At 40.7% G+C, this 15782-nt stretch overlaps 1 long non-coding RNA gene across 1 annotated transcript in view; it reads right to left on the bottom strand.

The window, feature by feature from the left end:
• Window positions 1-15782, bottom strand: part of LOC139356192 (uncharacterized) — a 221733-nt gene that overhangs the window by 45873 nt on the left and 160078 nt on the right. Inside the window, exon 3 of the long non-coding RNA XR_011607646.1 lies at window positions 2284-2394. This is a non-coding gene — a long non-coding RNA (uncharacterized lncRNA). The remainder of the gene's footprint in view (window positions 1-2283; window positions 2395-15782) is intronic.

Below are 15782 nucleotides of genomic sequence, written 5' to 3' on the forward strand. Positions count from 1 at the left end.
TATAGCTTACTTGATCATGGTGGATTAGTTTTTTGATGTGCTGCTAGATTAATTTTGCTAGTATTTTGTTAGGATTTTTGCATCTATGTTCATCAAGGATGTTGCCCTGTAGTTTTCTTTTTTGCTGTGTCTCTGCCAGGTTTTGCTATCAGGATGATGCTGTCCTCATAGAATGAATAGGGAGGATTCCCTTTTTCTGAATTTTTTGAAATAGTTTCAGTAGGAATGGTACCAGCTCTTCTTTATACACTAAGATGATCTTCATAGAGTCTTTATCTAAATGCCGACCACTGAAATCTATTTGAGCCACTATTTTTCATGGCTTCTTGTTGCCACAAGAAGTCCTTGTTGGAAACCAGACCTATGCAGTCCAGTACTTGCCCACTGCTGCTAAGATCCTTTCCTGTGGTAGACATTCCAGACAGGCTGCTGTGGTTCTCTGAAAGAGGAGAAATCCCTTCCTCACAGCTAAACACAGTCAAGATTTCCAAGGCTGTAGCTTTTACTGTTCAGTTTTGTCAATGCCCAGAGAAACAATCAACCAGTCCAAGAATGAGTGAGCCAAGACAATCGTCCCACACCCAGTGGTGGGCACTACAAAGTTATCTGGCAAAAGTCATGAATAGAGGGAGGCATAAGGCATTAGGGCCAAATGATGTACCCTACCACAGCACCAGAATTAACCATCACATCATTATCAAGTGTGACCATGAAGAAGAGGGATCTCTAGATATCCACAAGAAATACCTTGTGTTTGGTCAGTTCATTGGCTTTAGATGCTAAAACTAAAATATTCACAACCTTTTCCATTTTTATATTCTACTTATTTTTAAAAATAATTTGAAATCGTCCTTAGGAAAATGATCTCACAATAAAAATTGAAACACAAACCAAGTAACAATGGCAGGTAAGGGAATAATTTGCTTTAGAAATCTGAAGCTATGGATGATCCTGTAATTGAGCTCCAAATTAGCCTTGAGCTTCCTGGCAGCCACAGCAAAAAGGGAAACCCAAAGACTTACATATTTCTCATTGTCTGCAGTGTCTCATAAAAGGACAAACTCCACTTCATTGAAACAGAGGAACATTTTTCTATCACTAAGAGCTGAGAATGTTATTGTGATAATAATAATTTGGTCTATTACAAATAAATATTTTATTTTTTTGAGACAAAGTCTCGCTCTGTTGCCCAGGCTGGAGTGCAGTGGCACAATCTCAGCTCACTGCAACCTCCGCCTCCCAGGTTCAAGAGATTCTCTTACTTCAGCCTCCTGACTCGCTAGGATTACAAGTGAGCACCCCCGATGCCCAGCTAATGTTTTGTATTTTTAGTAGAAATCTGGTTTCACTATGTTGGCCAGGCTGATCTCAAACTTCTGGCCTCAAGTGATCTGCCCACCCTCCCAAAGTGCTGGGATTACAGGTGTGAGCCACCATGCCCATCCCTAAATATTTTAAATTTTTAAAATAAAATAAAGATAGAACATGAAGTTTTAGACAGGGTGACCATATAATTTGTCACCTAAACCAGGACGCTTTTGAGTAAAATGAAGTACTATTAATAAGTGATGTTGGGACAATGATGTTGGTTGGAACTATTCCAGGAAAACTGGGATAATATGCTTACCCAGTTCTTGGGCATGTGATAATGTTGGGCCCAACTGGGCTCCACAGAACATGGTATTTCCTTTCCAGAGACATTCTCAAAGTTAGCTGCAAACTCCAGAAGCACTGTTATACTTCCCATAAAAACCTTTTAGACACTTACTTCAGAAGACAGAGAAGTTTTATTTGCTCTTAAATAGTCATCATAAGAATCTAGATGTTTAGCCAGCATGAAGACCAATTCAGGTGACTCCAGATACCTAAACAGGAACCCATAAATATCCCTGTTTATTTTGATTTAAAGTAAAAAATGGCTGGGCCTTTCTCAAGTGCCATTTACTCTTTAAGATATTTAGACATACTTTTCTCCAGGATTAAATCTCAACATTAGGGCAATTGTCTTCAGTTTCTCCATGTGAAGGCCCTGCAAATACACTGCTTCTGAAAGTCACACTGCAGCCCACTCTGGGAAAGGAGAGGCTGCCTTAAGATTTAGGAATTACACTTAAAATCCAAGGTGATTCTTCTGCCCCATGACTGCTGCAATGTATGAAGCATTTACATGCCCCAAAATTCAAATGTTGAAATCCAAACCTTCAATGTGATGGTATTGGGATAGGGGCCTTTGGAAGGTAATCAGATCATGCTTACAAAAAGGACCCCAGAGAACTCTCTTACCTGCTTTCCACCATGTGAGGATCCAAGGAGTCCTCATTCTACAGCCCAGAAGAGGGCCCTCACCAGGACCTGAGTATGCTGGTATCCTGATTCAACTTCCAGTCTCCAGAGCTGTAAGAAATAAAGTTCTGTTGTTTTTAAGCTGCCCAGTCTATGGTACTTTGTTAGAGCAGCCCACATTGACTAGGACAACAGTATTCCAACCTCTTTAGATAAATTAAATTGCAGTTAGTTAAGTTATACAAATACTGTAATAATAACAGATAACATTTATTGAACACTTACTATATTCCAGGCACAGTGCCGGATACTTATATTTTGTCATTTAATTCTTACAACAAGCCTAGGAGGTATTATCCTCACTTTACAGATGAAGAAATTGGATCCGAGAAGCTAAGCAACTTGCTTATTGTTGTATGAACAGTAAAAGACAAAATTAGAATTCAAACTTGAGTCTGTCTGATTTCAGGGATTAAACTCAGCCACTACATGTCTTCCCCTACCACCTTTTGTCTCTACTAATCCAGCAGGAAGTAGCATAGAAAAAAAGTGTTTACAAGAAAAGGCTTATAAATGGGAATATAAAATATCCTACATGACCATTTTCCTCTGTCTTCCTAAGAGAAGGGCACCCAGAAAAGGGCTTCCCAAAGGCCAAGCCAAGAGGTGGCCTCAGCATCAGCATCATCTCCACTACACTGGATCTTTGGTGACCCTAATCCAGGCCAAATTCTCTCTTTTCTTCCAACAAAAGGAGCACATTCCAAGAGTGCGTGTAGGACCTACCCTAAGAAATATTTATTGTGAGTTGGACTAAAGAAATGCTTTGGGAAAATAATGCAATTAGAGAATTAAATGACAGAATACTGAAAAGTCAAATTCTTGGGAAGAAGTTTTCTAAGATAATTGCATAATGACATTCTACATAAAACTAGAGAAATCTAAAGATAAAAGGCATGGGTGACAGCCTGAATGGCTAACTGCAGAAAATGATTATCATCTCCTCTTTTGATTATTAAAGATTTTAGAGTTTGCTTTTTATTTCTGAAGCACTGAATTTCAAGATTTTAAAGTCTACAGTCTCAAAAGACTAACAACCTCTCTTGATCCCATTTATCCCAAAAAGATGACCCCAGAGAATGAGGGTTTAGAATTGATTTACAGAGAGCCCTTGGAGATCAAGTCTGATGTATTCATTGCCATAATAAATTAATCTAAGATTGTAACAAGACTGTAGATTCTACCAAACTGCTAACAGATGTTTCAGGAGCTTCTCCTAGTGCAAACTTTAAAATCATTCTTGAGAAGAAATGAAGGAACTTGCACGTGCATACCCTCATGTTCTTCTGATGCTGTCATTCAAGTTCTGATCTTTCACAAGATGCTGCATACTGGAAGCTCATAGTCATTTCTACCCTCAGAATAAGAGTGAATAATGATAGCAAGAAAGTTGCCAGCCTATTCAGTTTTGAGCTGGCTGAGGATGAGACGGAGAAAGACAGGGCTGCTGTGCCAGTCTACATAATTAATTTAAAACTCATAGATCTCTACTCCCAATCCTGTCGTCCATTCTCCAGGAAAGTCAAACAAAGGGAAAAGTAATAAGCATATATTGAGCTTACTCCTGGAGAGCATGTGACAGAAATCAAACCTAAGCTAGATTATGGGAGAAGGCGCAGGATAACTTGCTGGCATAATTCAAACTGCAGTAAGAGCAGGCACAGAGCTGCTTTAAAAGCTGATTCAGAGCTCTCTAGCACTTGTCCCTGATTCTCTCCAGAAGTCAGTTGCATTATCTTCTACTGCACACCAACTCCTTCCACAAGGCTGGAACAAGGGCTGCTAATGCATCTTGGCCCAAAAGCTTTCCAGCATTAGTAATATGGCAGATTATTTGCGAATATTAATGTAGTAATTCCTTCTGTGTCCATACATGTGACTTTTTGAAATGTGATTTTGCTACTCCCTCCATCAAGAGGTGCAGTATATTCCCCTTTGTCTTAAATCTGAGCTGACCTTGTGCTTTATTTTAACCAAAATATAATAGAAGTCATGTTTTTTGACATCTAACCCTCAGCCTAAGAGGCCTCGTGCTTCCATTTTTGCTATGATGGTGTGCTTCCACTGTGTGACAGGAGCCCAGAGTGAACTTACATGGAAAGAGAGGCCCAGACCAATACCAAGGCCCTAAATATGTCAGTGAGGCCATCCCAGATGCTCTAGCCCCACTCAAGCCATCAGTTGACTGCAGCAACATAAGGGAACACATCTGAAAGCATCACAAGAACCACCCAGTAACCAAAGAATCATGAAAATAACGTCATTACTGTTTTAAGTCACTAAGTTGTGGGGTGGTTTTTCACACAGCATAGATGTAAAAACGGATGCAGGTAAAATTTAATTTAGACCAATTACTGTGCTCAAAAGGGTAAGATTGTCTTCTAAGATGTCAGGTCCCATTGAGCCCAGGTGAGAATGAGGAACAAGGCAAGGCAACTGCCCCAGAAGAAGGGTAATGCTATCCCTAAAGCAAGGAGGGTGGGTCTGGGAAGACAAATACATGCCTACTATCATTCTACAGCACTTTACAGTTGGTATATATTTTGGTTGAATTTTCACAATGGTCCAATGATGTTACAAGATCAAATATTGTTCTGCTTTTACTAATAAGGAAACTGGGGCTGAGAGGTTGCAAGTCTTTCCCAAGGTCACAGCGTCATTATATGCCAAGCCAGGGCTCAAATTGAACCTATCCAAATCTATGTCCAGTGCTCTTCCCGCTAAAGAGAGTCCTGGGATGAGGAGGCCGTTGTTCAGTCCAATGACAGCTGCTCCTTAGAAAGAAGAGTGGAAGCTGATGCAGTCTCTTAGCCAATGGCTAATGCACATGGCCAACATCATGCTCTCCTCCAGCCCCGGGCCCTCATGCTAATGAATGGGATGCATCGGCCTAATGTATTAATAATAGCTCCAACACCATTGGCAACACTGAGGAGTAAGAAAACAGGAGGAAGGCAGAATAAAAAATCTCAAAAATGGGGAGTTCCATTAGATTAAGGGACAAAACTGCTGCAGCATTTAAAATAAAAATGATTTCAATTTAGACTGATAATCGAAGCAGCTTCAGTAAGAGCCACCAAGGAGGAACACATTCTGTGATATCACCAGCTACCCCCACAATGACCAGAGGCAGAGCACACACCCACATGCCCAATCTCTTCACTGCAACAAGACCCTTCCATTTCTTCCCTCCCTAAACAGTAGGCTTTGAGAGTTTCAATTTCAGAATATAATGTAATTATAAATTAATAATTTACTTTCTGGGATTTTATGCATAAAAAAAATTTCTGAATTCAAAGTAAACGATCTACTCAGTGTGAGATAAAAGTGTTGCTGGCCGAGCACAGTGGCTCAAGCCTGTAATCCCAACACTTTGGGAGGCCGAGACGGGTGGATCACGAGGTCAGGAGATCGAGGCCATCCCAGCTAACATGGTGAATCCCCGTCTCTACTAAAAAAATACAAAAAAACTAGCCGGGCGAGGTGGCGGGCACCTGTAGTCCCAGCTACTCGGGAGGCTGAGGCAGGAGAATAGTGTAAACTCGGGAGGCGGAGCTTGCAGTGAGCTGAGATTGCACCACTGTGCTCCAGCCTGGGCGACACAGCAAGACTCTGTCTCAAAAAAAAAAAAAAAAGTGTTACCACACTGAGTTGTAAAGTCAAAAGCAAAGAAAAATTTTAGTTTGAATATTTATCCACTGACTTTAGACTATTTCTGTAAAGCTTATTTTAAATACTGAAGAGTTGAAGTCTCTCATTAATACCGTCTATGATTTCTAAGGGCCCAAGCTATTAAAAAAATTTTTTAAAGTAGAAAAAGAAAAGTAGTCAACACATTTGGATTATCAAAGATTCATAAGTATTCAAGAATTCTTACATATGTATATACATACAGATGTATACAGACTGATACACATATTTATACATATTTATATAGAGATTTAACAGTTTAACACTTCCCTCACTGCTGTAAAATCATGGGAAAAAAGATTGTAGACTTATTCTTTATTAAAATTGACAACCCACTTTGCAAGAGAATTTGAAGTAGTTTGTAATAAAATAATAGCATCATATAAATAGAAAAAAATAATATTTAGATCATTATATATAACTTTTAAAATCAGAAGAGAGAAGAAACACAAATTAATCAAAACCCATGGCAAATATAATTACTTTGATAAACAATAAATTGAACTCTGAGCTTCCTGGCAGTCAAGGAATAAAGGTAATGATTTGAAGTATATTTCTAGAGAATAAAGTATATAATCACATTAGAAAAAACATCTGTAGTTGTATCAGACAGATAACTTTTTGTGTATTTAGTATGTTAGTGTGTATCTAAGGTGAGTTAATGGCAACATCCTTTTTTTTTTTCTTTTCTTTTTTGGAAGAATTACACTTACTAAAGAAAATCTGGAAAAGACCAAAGAAAGTAAAATTCCAAAAACAAAATGTTACCCATGAGCCTAACAGCCAGTCACAAACCTTATTATCATACATTCTGGCATTTTTCTTTAGCCTTTTTCCTATGCATGAGGTGTTTTAAGCTCAATTTTAATCCAAGTGCTTATGCAATTTTATGTCCTATTTTGTCACTTTATATTATAATCATTACTCTATTTGATTACTTAATATCGAAACAATGATTGCAAAATACACCATTGTATAATTATTCCATATATTACTCAAATATTGCCCAATTATTAGACATGCTACCAATTTTTCACTATTATAAATAAAATCACCAGAGTAACTTTGTGCATAAAATCCTTTGTATATTTATTCAGTCATCTTAGGATACGTTCCTAAGAGTGGCATAACTATAAATGAACGTTTTTATTTATTTTCTTTCTTGTTTAAAAAGGAACACATATTTATTATGGGCAACTTGGAAAGTTTAGAGTACGAAGAAGGAGGAAAAGAGTTACATAATAACTTCTGACCACTTGTCATAGGTCTCTAAGGTACAGTTTTGTACGGCTGGGGACTGTGGTATATCAAAAATGCTGTATCCTGCTTTATCCACTAATCATGCCTTACCTATTTTGTCATCATTGTAAACTGTTCTTAAATAATGGCATGACAATCTTCTGCCGTATGGCTAAATGCAATTTACTCCTCCAAAGCCTTCTACAAGCCAAACTTCAGAAGGTCAAGACCACAACTCTCAATGATTCTTTAGAACAGAGGGTGCACATTGGAAGGAGACGTCAAATCAGGCATCAAATCAGACAGGTTTTGTTTGGTTTGCACAATGCTTTTGTTTTGTGTGTGTGTGTGTTTTTATTTTTTTGAATTGCCAAAATTTAAAAAGTGAGAAATTTCATTTCAAATCTGGACTTACTATTTCCCTTAAATGACTGGAAGTTCTGAGAACACAGGGGGCCCCGTTTTCCTCTTGGCAGCAATAGGCCAGAGCTCAGAAGAAGGTGGTGGCTTCGATAGACATGTGTGACCTGGTCACCTCCTGTCCTCTGCCTGCCTGGTTCCCAGGAATATTTGGGTCTGTCTTCAGTTATGGATGTGTTTGTGTGGAAAGTATAGCAGTACCCATCCCCTGGGAAACAAAAAAGTGCACCCACAGAAAGTTGCCTCCTGGACCTGAAACACAAATATTTTCAGTACAGTGACTGCGCGAGATGGTTAAAAAGAACCAGGATGACCAACCAAGCACGCTCTGGGTCACCACAGGCCTCAGTGAGGCTCTCTAGCCTCACCTTCTGTATTGATAAAAGGGGATTAGACTGAATGTGTGGCTCCCATGGCCCATTCTGGCTATTAAGACACTAATTAATCAATTAAAATAAAATAAGTCCCTGGTCAATGGTATCTAAGATCAGTTTCTGACTATGCCGTGCTGGCCAGCGGGACTGTGAGCAACACAGTCCCCACCTCCACAGACCTTTCCCGCAGTCCAGAAGTCCTGCACAGACACCCCCTCTACACACCTGCAAGGGAAGGACAGACGGACTGGAGGGAGGCTTGTGGCTGCTGCGCATCACTCAGAACATTCCAAACCATTCCTGTGTGAATCTGGATTTCAACAAGGTACCTAAATAAGTTGGCATTCAAGATCCACTTTCCCAGCACATCAATGAACACAGAACACCCACCACCTGCCCCCCCATACACAGCACACCTACATCAAGAAAATACATACATGTCATATAATTTCCAAGTATTAAGAAAATATGTCATTTTTTTTTCAAATACAGAAAATCCAAAACATACTTTAATGTTTCTAAAATCAGGATGCATCTTCAACTATCTAGATTTAAAAGGTGACTGTCATTTGAATTGATGATATGCTTTATAACAGAGCACCTTAGAACCGAGGAGATACTGAGTATCATTTCTTTTTAAATGCCAACGTAAAGTTTCCAACTGTCTTTTCTAAATAGAGACTGTTTTATTCTGAATCTCTACCCTTTTCTATTTTTTTTATTGTTAAAGTATATTTCTATTTAAGAAATGCTGGTACTAGTCAACGGTTGCTTTGTAAAAATATACTTACCTACCAAACAAAAAGTTGTCAACTCACTCAGCCCAGATATTTCTTTGGCCTATGAAACCAAAATGTCTAGGAACCACTGAACTAGATGACCTCAGGCATCCCTTCCAGACCTTAATATTACCTAGTGTTCTTCCCGGGATCTGATTTTTTCATTTGATGAGTCCTCTTAAACTTTCACTTTGCCTGCTTCACCCTAGAATTCCCCTTTTTCAACCAATGTGGTCTATCCCAGAAGGCTCACCATTATTTGCACTTTACTTACTAAGTTCAATCAATGAACAAAGCCCTCCCAGAACCTCAGAACCCCCAGGACCACACACTAACAAGCCTCTCTCTATTCCACTCACTTGCCATCTTTGATGGGAATGTCATAGTATATTTCGTGGCATAATAGCTCTTTCCAGCACAGCCTGAGGTTTTGAGACACCATAAGTTGGTTTGAATCCCAGCTGTGCCATTTACAAAACCTGTCAGCTGGTACAAATATCTTAGCCTCATTGGTACCACTGAGAATAACATTAGATTCTACCTCATACAAACACAAGGATGAAATAAGCATTTGTGGCCAGAATGCTTAGAAGAGTACTTGACATGTAGTAAACTCTCAAATGTTCTGCAGAAACAAATTAACTTCCAAGACTGTTCCGGGTCAGGCTTCAAACGCCCATGACTAATGAAGCCATTGGTTATACACTTCAAAGGAAACACACATGCTCATTGTTCTGCATTATCTCCCAGGAAAGCTGACTGACGCCATTGAGTACAGCTCTACATCTGTTCAACAACCACAAAAAACTTGATCAAGTAGCATCTGCTGAATGTTCGACTTAAATGACCTCATTGGAAAAATGAGGAGACAGCTTTGGAGAAATGAGGAGCAGGTCATGCTTTCTTTTGCCCTAAACAGCATGCATTCATGTCTTCCTTCTAGTCACTCATCCAATCCACAAACATGGAAGCGAGTGCTTACCAAACTCCGGGAACTGTGCTAGGCACTGTGGATATAAAGAAATAGATGCAGCCACTGCCCCAAGGGAACCCCTAGCAGAGTGGGGCAGAGGCATCATCACTGCCAACTCCAACGGGAAGGCACATGTCCGTTTGAGCAGTGGCCAGCACATATTGGAAGAAAGGGCAATTTCAGTAGACACTTGTACACTCTTCCCTTTAGAAAAACTTGGACATGATTTTTTTTAATCAATTTTTCTTCCTGGTATCACTAAAAGTGATGTACTGTTGGTAGGATGTACTTTTTGATGGGAGAGCGTTAATAATGGGGTAACTAACATGTAGCTGCCTCTGCTTGGTGGTATCTATTTCACCATTGGCTCTGTCAACGTGCAAACTTTTAGGGTTTTATTAATTCCTCTTTTGGTCACACTGAGAGGACCAGATCATTTACCATCCTACTTTTCCCATCAGGCATTTTTTTTTATTTGCAGATAGAAGGCAAAGTGTGTAAATGATTTTGCAATGGTGGGTTGGTACAGCTTGCAAAACTTGAAAGGGAACAAAAAAACAAGGTTGCAGAGTGGCCTCTTAAAGCAGAAATTACAACAACAAGGGGACCACTGGTCAAGACTACAAGAACACGACAGCCTGGGCGGAAGGGCCATTAAAGGGCAGTCATGTCTCTGTTCTCAAGCCAGACCCAGGCAACAGGAACTGACCACTTCTCCCCCACATTCTTCCAGCTTGGCTTTCATTTCCAGCAGTCCCTGAAGGGGCTGCCATGGTGATAGCCAAAAATCATATCAAAGCACTACTTGCCCACCGTTCAGCCTTTTTGATACCCCTATGAGCCCTTACAAACTTCATTTCAGATACACTAGATCTGCCTTCGCTATTGTGGCTGCTGTAGGCACAATCACTGAGCAGATTAACTTAAAGCAAATTACTTGCCCTGAAACCTTCTTAGGCTCCTCTTAAGCCTCTGAACACACAGAGGCTGCCACTTACCAGGGTCTTTCAGAGACGAGAGGACTAATCCACATCTATTTTTTGTTTTGTTTTGTTTGTGGCCCCCAGAATGTTGAAAAATGAAGAAAAGCTGTATCATTGTTACACAATTATAACATATTTTAAATGCTTAAATTTCACAAACTGTCATCTGATAAAGAGATACAGTTTAATATCATATGATTTTTTTTTTTCAATCTTATCAGAGGCACTCAGGGACTGCATGAAAGGGTGAAAGGGTGGCAATAACAACAATGTCTAAACTTGAGGCCTTTGATGACTATGAGGCCCTCCTGGCCCCAGCTGGAGATTTCTTTAGCCATGTCTGCCCAGCAAAGGGGGGGCAACCACATGGGGAGGAGGTGGCAGAAGATTCTGGGGCAAGCTTCTCAGGCTTGCAGGGACCCCTGGAAGTGGTGCTCTGGGGTCTGCAATATTAACTCACTTGAGATGTGTGTCTCTGTCTTAACTTCTGTGTCCCTGGAGCTTGGCCCAGAGGAGGTGCTCAGTGAAGCCTGGGGGTGGAGTACAGTGGCTTTCCTGGGGCCCACCATGCTCCAGGGATTAAAAAGGAAAGACAGAAGTTGCTATTACTAGCATAGAGCTGTACTCAATGACACCAAATCTCCCTCTTGATTTGACTAATCCCAGTTCTGGAGATGATTACATTTTCCAGATTCACAAGGGGAGCTAGGGGAAGGCAGACTGTGGGGCTATTTTCTACAAGAGAGGAATTTCAATTAGAGGCCTAACTCCCTCATGCAGAGGTGGGAGCAGCAGGGAAGTTAACTTGGTCAGAGTATGGGCTTTGGAAGGGGTATTGAGCAGTGATGCAGAGGTGGACGCAACCAGGGAGTGGCAGGGCCTTGGTACATGACACTGTGAGATATTCTACCTGTGATGCTCTAGAATGCTCAGAACAGGCCAGAAGCCAGCACCTCCATCGAGGGCACATGGTAAAAATGGGAATTTGCAGGCACCAAGATGAGTCTGTATGTTTGGGAACAGAGGCTGCACAGCAGAGGGAAGCCTGCAGAAGGAAGGCATGGGGCTCTGTATTAGTCCGTCTTCACACTGCTATAAAGAACTGCCCAAGACTGTAATTTGTAAAAGAAAGAGGTTTAATTGACTCACAGTTCAGCATTGCAGGGAACACCTCAGGAAACTTACAATCATGGCAGAAAGCAAAAGGGAAGCAAGGCACATTCTTCACAAGGCAGCAGGAAGGATAAGCTCGTTATAAAACCATCAGATCTCATGAGAACATAATCACTATCATGAGAACAGCATGGGAGAAACCGCCCTCATGATTCAATTACCTCCACCTGGTCTCTCCTTTGACACATGGGGATTATGGCGATTACAATTCAAGATGAGATTTGGGTGGGGACACAACTCCAACTATATCAGTCTCTCAAAAATCCAAAGGAATGGTTTTAGCTACCTTTGGGCCAATGTTTACCCAGATCGCTGAGGGACCCAGGGCATCAGCCAACTTCAAGATTACCTGAATCACACACTCCCTTGAGCAAAACTCCCACCTTCTCTTTTCCTTCCCCAATATATGTCCCCTTTCTATTCTTACATCAGTGCCCCTGCCCCATTACTGGGTTCTCAGGGACTCTGGCCTTAGACTGAGAGTTACACCATTGGCTTTCTTGGTTCTTAGGCCTTTGGACTTGGACTGAGCCATGCTATCAGCATTTCAGGGTCCTCAGCTTGCAGACAGACCATCATGAGACTCCTCAGCCTCCATAATCACACGAGCCAACTTCCCTAATAAATCCCCTCTCATACATCTACATCTATATGACTGTGTGTACATATACATACATGCACACATGCATGTATGCATGTGTACACATACATGTGTGCGTATCCATGCGTATGTGCATACGTGTATACATGCATGTATACATGCGTGCATGCACATGTGTATACATATGTGTATATGCAATCACACATGTATACAGGTATGTATACAGGTGTGCATATAGGTATGTATACAGGTGTGTATACATGTCTATACATGTATGTATGCACACACACCTATATATCTATATATCTACATCTATATGTCTATGTATCTATATCTAGATATAGATAGATATATCCTATTGGTTCCATCTCTCTGAAGAACCCTGACAATACAGGAAGGCATCACGGTGCCCAATCATTTCACTCACCTCAGCACTGCAACAACATCAGGGAAATCTCAAACTGGCCCCTATTCCAACTGGAAAACCCTCAACAGGGATATAACTGAGAAATTGGGTAACCCCATGTATTAGTTTGTTTTCACACTGCTGATAAAGACATACCTGAGACTAGGCAATTTACAAAGGAAAGTGGTTTAATTGGACTTACAGTTCCACCTGGCTGGGGAAGCCTCACAATCAGGGTGGAAGGCAAGGAAGAGCAAGTTACGTCTTAAATGGATGGCAGCAGGCAATGAGAGAGTGCTTTTGCAGAGAAACTCCCATTTTTAAGACCATCGGAGACCATTCACTACCACAAGAACAGCACAAGAAAGACACACCCCCATGATTCAATCATCTCCCACCAGGTCCCTCCCACAACACATGTGAATTATGAGAGCTACAAGATAAGATTTGGTTAGGGACACAGAGTCAAAACATATCACCCTGTTAGGACTGCAAGCTATGGAGTAAAATCTTACAGGTAAATAATAGTAATTATTACTCTTGTATTCATTCATTCATTTAGTAAATGTCAACTGAGCTTCTACTCTGTGCTAGGTACAAGGTAGGCTGCAATAAAGGTTTATTGAATTAATAAATGACTGAATAAGATATCACCCTGACCCTGATGAGTTAAGAAATGTGAAAGCGTTTCATGAATCCTACGCCATTTATTCTCCTTTGATTTCAAGTGATCTTTACACCAAATCTATAAAAGGGTATTACAAACAAATGAGCAAGCAAAGCTTAAAGAAATATTTTAAAATGTCTATGATGTAATGGTTAAACTAAGATTCAAACCACTTCTTTTTTTAAGGCAGAGTCTGGCACAATGCCTAACATAGAATAAAAGCTTCTCAATTAAATATTGGCCAAGTCAACATAATAGAACCAACTTACCCATGCCCTTTGTCTAATCGAATGTCTGTTCAAAGACAAACTATCCCATCAAACAACTCAAGAATAAATCCCTACTCTGAAATCCAGAGAGAATATATTTGTTTCACAAGATTTCTAGAACATTCAGCAATCAAGGAAAGCCTAGCACATTCAGCTCTCCTGTAGGAATGGCTGCATACCATCAAGCCTAAAATACTGAGATGCCCATTTAATGTTCCAAGAAATTCAGAAGAGGATGCTTTCATATCTGAGAATAGTAGACTCTCAACAGTGACACTGGAAGTCATTATACTTAAGAAGGACATTTAAGTCACTGTGAAAAAAAACTAAAGATATACAAAGTGATGGGTCCACCAGTTCAGGAACAAATGTCCCAGGTTCCTGATAAGGAAGGTCTTGGCTTACTGTCCTTATCATCTCTTTTCTGTTCAGGATCAAAACCTCTGCCCACACTACTTATGCCCCAACAAAATCTTAATGCCAGGTTTCCTACCATGAACTGTCCCTCTCACTCCTACATTAAAGGATTTCTCTGCTAAGGCCACCATTCACCCAAAAACCCATTCTCCTCCTCCTCAGCATCACACTGAATCTGAAGTTGAAGGTAGCACTAAGCCTTTCCTGGTTCAATGCTAGTATTAGTCCATTTTCACACTGCTATAAAGAACTACCAGAGACTGAGTAATTTATAAAAACAGAGGTTTAATTGACTCAGTTCTGCACAGCTGGGGAGGGCTAAGGAACCAAGGCATGTCTTACATGGTGGCAGAGGGTGGGGTGGAAATGCCACACTGTTAAACCATCAGATCTCACAAAAACTCACTCATTATCATGAGAACAGCATCGAGGGAAACCACCCTCATGATCCAGTCACCTCCCACCAGGTCCTTCACTCAACATGTGGGGATTACAAATGGAGATGAGATTTGGGTGGGGACACAAAACCAAACCATATCACTGGCCTTTGCCCACAATATAGAGACTCTCTCCTCTCCTTTGGTACTTTGCAATCCCTCTGGATGGGCACATCTCCTTATCCATCCATGAGCCAAGCAAAGGACTCTGCTCTAACCTCCTCCAAGAAATTTCTGTGGTCAGACCTCTTCTCTTCAAGTAAAACACTTGGGCTCTTACGCCTTTGATATGTTTCAGAAATAAGGAGCAAGAAATTAAATGATACAGCATTGTTCCAGTTCTCTATTGCTGCATAATAAATCACACCAAAGTTTAGTGGCAGACAATAATAATTATATGACTCTCACAGATTCTGTGAGTTGGGAATTCAGAAAGGGAACAGAGAAAAAAGCTCTTCTCATTCCATAGCATTTGAGCGAGATGACTCATATGGCTAGAGGAGTCTGGAACAGTCAGGACCAGACCAACTGGAGCAGGAGGATCCCCCTCCATGATGGCTTTTTCATTTACACATCTGAAACCTGGGCTGGCATGGTGGAAGGACTCACTTAGCTGAACTATTATCAGAGCACCCATATGTGGCCTTACCAGCATGGCCAGACATCTCAGGGTAACTGGAAGTTTATGTGGAAGCTGATGGCTCCAAGAGCAAGTGTTTCCAGCAGCACAAGGAGGAAACTGCATGGACACTTAAGACCTGACCTCAGAAGCCACAACTTCTGCTGTACTCTATTTGTCAAAGCTGTCATAGTCCACCCAGATTCAGAGAAAGGGATAAAAGTGAAAGAACTTGTGGCCATTTAAAAACAACTGCGGTCTTGCTGTGGTCACAAATCATTTACATCCTTCCCACTCAGCCCCCTTCCAAGACTCTCTGAGAGTTTCATCCCATTACAGCATCAGGCTCAGGCACAAGGTTCTGAATATCATCTTCTAAATCAGGGCAAGGT

This window comes from Macaca nemestrina, chromosome 9 (assembly GCF_043159975.1).
Source record: "Macaca nemestrina isolate mMacNem1 chromosome 9, mMacNem.hap1, whole genome shotgun sequence".
Taxonomy (NCBI): Eukaryota; Metazoa; Chordata; class Mammalia; order Primates; family Cercopithecidae; genus Macaca; species Macaca nemestrina.